Source organism: Momordica charantia (assembly GCF_013281855.1).
Source record: "Momordica charantia cultivar OHB3-1 chromosome 9 unlocalized genomic scaffold, Mcharantia_2.0 BLBB01000009.1, whole genome shotgun sequence".
NCBI lineage: Eukaryota > Viridiplantae > Streptophyta > Magnoliopsida > Cucurbitales > Cucurbitaceae > Momordica > Momordica charantia.
In genome coordinates this window covers 16,244,699-16,253,158 of record NW_028275167.1, presented here as the reverse complement: position 1 = coordinate 16,253,158, position 8,460 = coordinate 16,244,699, and the positions used below count along the sequence as shown (strand labels likewise).

Genomic DNA, 8,460 nt, shown 5'->3' with positions numbered 1-8,460 from the left:
ATTTGTAAAATAAAAATAACATAAAAATAATAAATATTGTCTAATCATCTAAAACTTGCCAACTCACCGGTGCCACGTCAACATACGTTGCTTTTTGAAACTTAGGGACTAAATAGAAACCTAAACTCAAACTCAAGGACCAAAAGTGTATTTTACCCAAAATTAAAATATGTAAATGAAAACATATTTAGTTCTAAGAGTGAATTGGACTAATGACTAGTGAGACTCATGGACACACCAAACAACAACAAACTAAGATGATTTTATGAATTTTCAAGTATAATATTAATACAATAATCATTTTTTCATTATAGGTAAATCAAATTAAATAAAATTAAATAAAACAACGCCCTGCTTTTATTTTTCCCCTATTTTTGATATATTTTAAAAAAACCTAAAGTTCATCATCTTACTCGGACTCTTTTGCCTTTGCCGTCATCCTTCATCTTCCTCACGCCGTCATTCAAGCTTGATTACCTTGATGATGCAAATTCACACAATCGATCGCTGACACTACAAAAATTATGAGTTTTTTCGACGCTGGACAAACATATTTTTCTTGACTAAAGAATAATAGTTGGGAATTTGCCGACTATTGACTAAAATAATCAGGAAAGGAATAAATTTCCTGACTCTATTTTAAACCCTTCAGACTATATTGTTCTTTCCTACTTTTTTTAAATAATATAACTCTCGACTATTTTAAGAATAGTCGAGTGAAGTTACTCTTATCGACGCTTTGCTTAATAGTCGGGTAAAATTTTGTTTTTATATATTACCATTCCCAACAGTTTTTTAAATAGTCTCAGGTTTATATTCCCGACTATTTTAATATATAATCGGACAAATTTTGTTCTTAATTTTTTTTATATTACCAGTTCAGACTAGTTTTAGAAAAAGTCGTCATAAGTGGACCTTACGCCAATATTTTAATAAATTGTTGGACACTATTGTTTTTAATATTTTTATTCAAATATTACAATTCCCGACTATTTTCGAAATAGTTAGGAGATAATATTCCTGACCATTCTAAAATAGCATTGGTATTATTCTTTTAATTGTTTTTTTTAAATATTACAACTTCCGTCTCTTTCAAGAAAGAGTCGGGAAAAGTGGACTTTCTCGATTATTTTAATAATTGTCCGGCAATATTGTTTTAAGAGTCTGGTCAAATTTTGTATATAAGAGTCTGGAGATAAATTATTTATAAAAGTATAAATTTGTTTTTAATTTAAAAAGTTTTAAAACTTGTCTTTTAATAAAATAATAAAGAAACTAGAGGGTGTTATAAAATTTTGTTAGGTTGTAAATAAACCGTGTAGGGAGAAGGGATGTTAAAATCCCCTGATGCTTGTTCTTGTCCCACATTGGGATTTTTTTTAAATGATTATTTTTAAAAATAAATGACAAAAATAATGTAGATTTCAAATAATTACCAAAATAGGATAGATACATCACAGGGATGTGCTGCGATTTGACCAAAGTCGCAGGCATGGGCTGCGATTGCATCGTAAATCGCAGCCATTGCCCGCGACTAATGCAAAGTCGCAGCCATTGGCCACGACTTCTCCCTGACATAGCTCCATGTAGCCATGTCTCTACTGACGAGCTATTTGTTTTTTTTTTGTTTTTTTTTAAATTTGGGAGTCTCTTTGTTTTTTGTTTTTTGTTTTTAATTATGTTGAATTTGGAAGCCACTTCCATTTGTTCGTTTTTTTTATTTTGAATGCCGCTTCCCACCTTTTTTTGTTTTTTTTTAAATTTTATTTCAAAAATCAGAATTTAAAAAAACGACTAAATTGTATAATCTTAATTTTCTCCATATTTGGAAAATAGATCATGCATTGCCTACAAAATGATGGGCATCTTTATAATTTAAAACAAAATAATTATAAAACAAACAAAACCCTAATTATCCCTACCCCAAATTAAAAAATGGTCTCTTTATACCTTGACTTTTATGTTTTTTTATTAATTTAATAATTTTTTCGATTTAGTTTATATTAAAATTAAATGTTATTTTATAGAACATATCAAGATGAAGCACAATAATATAAATGACATTTTAATCATCGAATTGGTTTTAATCTAATTTTAAACTTTCAGACTTTAAATGACATTTTAATCAAAATTTAAAATATAATAAAAAATAAAAAAGTAATCACATCTTTATTAAAGTTCACAATATTATTAAAATAACAATATATAAGATTAAAATAAAAATAAAGTAAAATAAATAAATAAAAAGGCTGGAGTCGACTTAAAAAAAACAAAAAAAAGTGAAAGTCGTGTACATTGTAAGCGACTTCCGCCTAGTCACCTGCCATGTTTGCAGGGAAATTACAGACACTGTAGGCAAGTTTTGACTTTTATTTTGATCTAATCTATTTTTGTTAATAATTTTGAAAACCTAACTTAACTTTTAATTAATTAATTTAAATTATATTTATTTTCCAGTTATTTTTAAGCTAACATTATTTTTTAATTTATTTTTAAAATTAGATTACTTTAAAACTTTGTCTCCCATTTTAAAATCCATGATCTTTTTTTTTTCTGTCCCATTCGAACTCTCTCCCCGTCCTCTCTTTCGAAGCGCCAACGTCGTCACCCAACCCGGCCACTCTCGGAGTTCTCCATTGCCGCCATTGACAAGAAGCTTCTGCGTTTTCTCATTCGTAAGTTCTCCTCCTTCCATTTTAATAAGTTATTTCGATGCTTCTCAATATGGCCGAAGAATCCCTAAATCCATATCTGATTTCACTATTACTGTATTTAGCTCAAATTGCTTTCCAATTTACTCTTTTGTTTTGATGTGAAATGGAATATTCTCTATCTTCTTGCTCGTTCTTCATTTCGCCGAATCAGGTTTCTTCGTTGGAGTGATTTTCTATTTAATTAGTTCATATATAGGAAACATTTGAAATATTGAACTATAGAAATATTTGGGGGATTTTTTGTCATAAAGTATTTATCTTTCGCTAAATTTACTAGGTGATTTTATAGTTGACTGATACTTTTTAACCAATTGCACATCTTTTTCTAACTTTTGATATAATTTCATTTAATGTCCATACAGCATATAGCTAAACAAAAAGTACCTGGTTTGGCAAGTGATTTGGTGAAGAAGGGAAGGCACATTCATATTGATGAGAAATCCACTTGATATTTTGGTAAGATACTCGTGAAATTTGTTTCTCATTACCATTATGTTGGTATGCAACAAGGTATCAAACGAATGAATAGTACTATACCAGTATTACCCTCTTAATATTGGTACCTCCCATATGAATTAAACCTTTATTTGAAAAATCAATCAGTTTACAAATATCAGCTTAGGAAAAGGGAATATATTTATTACTTTGAAGTTCAATTTTGTTTGTAGTTGTTGAGTGTAATAACCATATATGCGTTTTGCATTCTTTGGATGGTTTGTTCTGTGTACATTACAAGTTTCATGATAGTCACCCCACTCTTTATTTATCCATCTTAGATTAATGAACTTGTCTCAGCCATCCTACGACAAGGTGATTCCTGCAACCTTTTATGAATTGGGCTTTTCTGAATTGGGTATCTGTTTACAACGAGCTGAAAGAGTTGGGAAGACCCCCACCTATCACTGACGCTGCTGAACTTCAAAAGGATCTTGAGGTGTTACTGCTTTCTAAATTACCACTTATATTGTGGGAATGGTATTTACCATTTGCATGAACAAAAACGATGTTGTGAATGACAAATACATTCATTCTGGGTTTTAAATCCTTGTGGAGTGTAAAAGTTTTGTTTCCTTAAAATGTCATTACCTTCTTAGAGGGACTTTGGGATGACTTTTCTTTTGTAAACATCATTGGAAGAAGCACTCAATTTAAGTGCTTCTGATATGCGACAACCGGAGCGTATTGGACTATTCGAGCCACAAGCCACTGGAATCCAATCGTATAGATGGTTTGAACTCGAAAAGCTAAGAGTTAGACGAATTACCTTTGCAGTTGATTACCTTGAGCAGACAGAATACTCACTATGCTCAAAGCCGGAAACACTCCACGAGTTTAGTGACCAACCAACCAAACATGCTCCGAGGGTAAAATACGAAAACCTATGTTCAACCACATAAAGGGATTCGGTATTTGGGGGGGGGGGGGGGTTGCACACGACAAGGTTGAGAAAACACTCAACAATTTTATTGATTTCAAAACTAAGATGATTCAAAACATGAGGGGCGCAAGCATCATTTCCCTTAAATTAAAACTAAAAATAAAATAAAACAAATTAATTGAAGATATTTCTGTTAAATTGCTAACTTGCTAATCAAGTAAGTAGACATTTCCTAAAATTGAAATACTTGCTAAAACCAATTAAAACAAATCTCACAATTGTTTTAAAACAATTTAGGAATAGGTAATTTCCTAAAATGTTGAAAAGTGGGCGGCAAGGCAACCTTGCAACATTGGAGCCAAAATGGGGAGGCAGCGTGCGGGTCGGTGGCATGGGCCGGCACGCGCAAGGCCCCGATGCGGCGAGGGCAGGCGGGTGCACGGATGAAGGCGTTGATCGTTGAGTGCTGGCGGGGGCGTTGGCGATGGTAAGGTGGGCGCGCGAGCTGGGGCAGGTGCTGGCCTCTTATGAGGTTAGCATGGCATGGGCGTGCAGGCACTGGCATGGTAGGCGGTTGGTGGGCGCGCGGACAGGTGGGCATGCAGCGATGCACGTTGGCGTCTGGTGGGGTGCACGTAGGGCATCCAGTTGGGTGGTTGGCATGGGCGAGCGGTAGTAGTGGAAGGCGTGGGCTGGCGTAGGCGTTGAGCGGTTGGAGGGTGCGCGCGGCTGAGGTAGCATGCGGGCGGGCGATTGGAGCGAGCAGGCTGGCTGCATGCATGCATGTGCGAGGTGTTGGCGTGCGTGGAGATAGGAAATTGAGAGATGCCGTGCTTGTAGAGGGCGAGCTCTTGTGAGGTTAGTGCAGTGATGATGGTATTTGCACGTGCGCTGTGGACATTGAACGTGCAATGGTGCTCTTCTCTTGGGTTGATTTTGTTCCAAGGATTTTTTGCCAAATATGATCATATCATCATCGCATGCACGTGGAGGGTGAGCTTTTCTGAGGTTAGCGCGGTGATGATGGCATTTGTGCGTGCGCTGTGGATATTGAACGTGCAATGGTGCTCTTCTCTTGGGTTGATTTTGTTCAAGGGCTTTTCGCAAAATATAATCATATCATCTCTTGGCTGGTCACGAGTCTTTGCTCAACCATGATTGATGTGAAAAGTTGAAACTTCCTGTAAAAAGTCTTAGAAGGGTACAAGTTCTTGGGAAAATAATGTTAGCTTGAAAGAATGGATATATATTAAACACTCTCTTAAGATTTGACTTGTGAGGCCGATTAGAAATGATCTTACTATTATTCTCTTCATTCTTCGGTCTCAACTCTTCTTCATTTTCTCTCATATTTACCAACTCACAAACATCAACAATTGATTCTTCATGTATTAATGGTGCAAGAGTAGATATTTCACCACCTTCTTTTTCAAAAAGATAAAATGTCATGCAACAACTCGTGATCCATGAGAATGAGAATTTCATGTGTGGATTCACAAGGTGTTTCTTATTCAAGTATACCACTTACATTTTCAACAATAGGCATACAATCATGTAATACTTTGCAATCCAATGAAATAGGATCAACATGCATATCATCACAAAGCATTTCATTTTCAAACATCTTACTTTCTTCCTTAATAATAGAGATAAAGTTATGCAATATTTTTCTAGCACTATTAGTAGGTTACCATACATAGTTCCACAAAGTATGCCATGCTCTTTATTTTCTACTATTGGGACTAAAGTAGGCAAATTAATCTTTCCTAATGTAGGAATTTCATGATCATTAAGTTTAGGATTAACATACCTTGAAGATTCTTGTTGATGTCTTCTTTCAATCCTCTTGGCAAGGTGTAGCATTTCTTCCGACCTAATACAAGGTCAAAATTCTTCTCTTTCCACAATCACCTTGGCGATTTCTCCATCGACTCCATTATAGAACTGATCCATGGTGGACTCCTCATCTTCATAGATGTTAAGTTCCTCAAACAATGAGCACATCTCACCGTAGTAAGCTTCAACACTTTTGTCCTTTTGTCACAAGTTTTTCAACTTGACTAATGACATAGGAACAAATTATCTCCTCATTAGGGGCTTGAGTTCTCTCCATGAGGTGATTTGACTTTCTCGATTCCTTTTCCTACTAAAAAACAAAGCATCCCACCATGTTACAGCATAATCTTTAAAACAAGTGATAATAAGATTTACCTTGGTGCTTTCACTCCAATGGTGTTTTGCAAAGATGCTCTCGACTTGGTCCTCCCAATGAATATATTCTTGTGGCTTCGTACTTCCATGGAAATTTGGAAGTTTAGGGGTTGAATGTCCAATGTAGCCACTAGTGCGGTGATCTTTCTTCCTTTGACGAGCTACATTAAAAACATGATTATTATAATTCTCGTATCGTTGACTTGTTTATTCTCTTGGAGTTTTACGAGACCTCCTTTGTTGCTCCATAACTACAAAAGACAAGGTTAGTAAAACAAGAATATAATTCTCATTTCACTTCCTTACTTGACCTCTCGGCTTCTCTCTTTTTGGTAGGGTAGATGTTGGTGTGGGTACCCTCTTGGAGATGCTCGTTTGATTGCTCGTGGCGAATCATGTTTTTAACAAGCAAGCACAAGCCTACAAGCAACTTATGCAAAATAATTTATTTATTTATTTATTTTTTTACTAGGGATCAATGGTATAGATGATACCAAATACAAGAATCAAATGGTAGAAAACAAATACCAAATGATATTACAAGAATAATTAACAAGATATGAACAAGGAAAGATAAGATGCAAACCTTGAGCCTAATGCTCTTGGTACTAAAGACTTGACAACAATATATAACTTGAAGTCAAAGCTTAATAAAGAAAAACTATGCAATAATAAATCAACGAAAACAAAAATTTGCTTGTTTGACATGAAGATTCTCCCATTACCGCCACGGATCTCGAGACACGAAGAGTGGTGACTAGGGAGCAATATGACGAGGTTAGACACAAGTACGAGTTTCTTTTAGCTACTCAACATGCCACATGTGAGTTCCTCAATAAGATATATGGTGATGAAGCACCTTCTTTCCCCGATGAGCTTGCGGCCGGCTTACCATCTTCTTCTCGTCGTCCTACCGATTCCACCGACGATGAGTCTTCCGATGATGAATAGGGGAGTATTTCTCTCTCTTTACGTTGATACTATATATGTTAATCTTGATCTTGTATATTAGGTTAGTTTTTTTTGGTTGTTTAGTTTAGTTTGCCTGCTAGGTAGTTTAGTTTAGTTTTAGTTTTAGGTTAGTTGTTGGGATGTATATAAGTTGTGTTTTTGCGTATATTGAAAGTTGAAGCTTGCATGCTTCCTTGTTCTAGCTTGTAGCTTGTTCTTAGCTTCTTCAATAATGCATCTTTTCTAAGCTATCAACATGTTCATCTTTTTAATGAAATGCTTTCCTTTGTTCTTTGTTTTTGTGTCATGTCGATGAGGATGATTAAGGACATTAATAGGTTAGATTTCCTAGTTTTATGATCAAGTCATAAGTTATTTTCCATTTTTTTGTTTTGGTTATAAAACTGTGTTATGCTTCTTTTTGTTTTGAAACCTCAACTTTTTCATTGTTTTGGAAGTCCTTGTCCTTTTTGTGCCAAAATTTTGCATCTCGCAAAATTTCTTTCCCCAGTGAGGACATGGTTTCCCTTAAGTTTTTTTTTTTGGGGGGGGGGAGGGAAGTTTGTGTCTTTTTATTTTTTTTTTAAAAAAATGCTTTTTATATTTCGAAAAAGAGTCAGAAAGAAAATGCAAGCAATAAAAACAGTCATATGCAAGAAATTTTTTTTTTTGAAAGAAAGAGTACGAAAAAAGAGTTCAAAAGAAAAAAGAGCAAGTAAAAAAAGAGTATCAAAAGAAAATAAAAATGGGGGAAATAAGAGAAAAATAAACGTGAGAGTAAAATAAGGGTGGTAAGGAACATGAGCGGCAAGAAAATGCACTTACATTTTTGCGAGTAGACATTCATTTTGTTTAAATGGGTGGCGTTAGTATGTTAGAGGGTAGTAGCCTACATATTAAGATGACTTCGTGAAGACCATTGTAGGCATTATTTTATGTCGGGTTGCTACCTAACAAGTTTTTATGAGTGGCTGTGGTTTGAAACCGATGTTAGTGTGTTGAAAACCTTAGAAGCTAGTAGCCGGTCCACGATCTTTTGATGTAAAACCTTTTTGAATCAAAATGGAAGTGTGCATATTCTTTGGTTTTGCAAAAAGCTTTGTGTTTTAGAAAAGAAGGTGTTTAGAATCATTTTTATTTTCAAAACAAAGGATGATTTATGGGTCGTTGGCTTGAAAGTAAAGTTAGGGCATTTAGCTTGTGGAG

The 8,460-nt window shown here is 34.8% G+C and overlaps 1 long non-coding RNA gene across 2 annotated transcripts; it reads left to right on the top strand.

Moving 5' to 3' along the window:
- The first annotated feature begins 2,528 nt into the window (after positions 1 to 2,528).
- Positions 2,529 to 3,824, top strand: LOC111020118 (uncharacterized). Of its 2 annotated transcripts, none has more exons than XR_002602621.2 (3): positions 2,529 to 2,675; positions 3,077 to 3,170; positions 3,510 to 3,824. It is a non-coding gene; the product is annotated as an uncharacterized LOC111020118 (long non-coding RNA). The 2 variants fall into 2 exon arrangements; XR_002602622.2 differs by having other exon boundaries at positions 3,491 to 3,824.
- Positions 3,825 to 8,460: the final 4,636 nt, after the last annotated feature.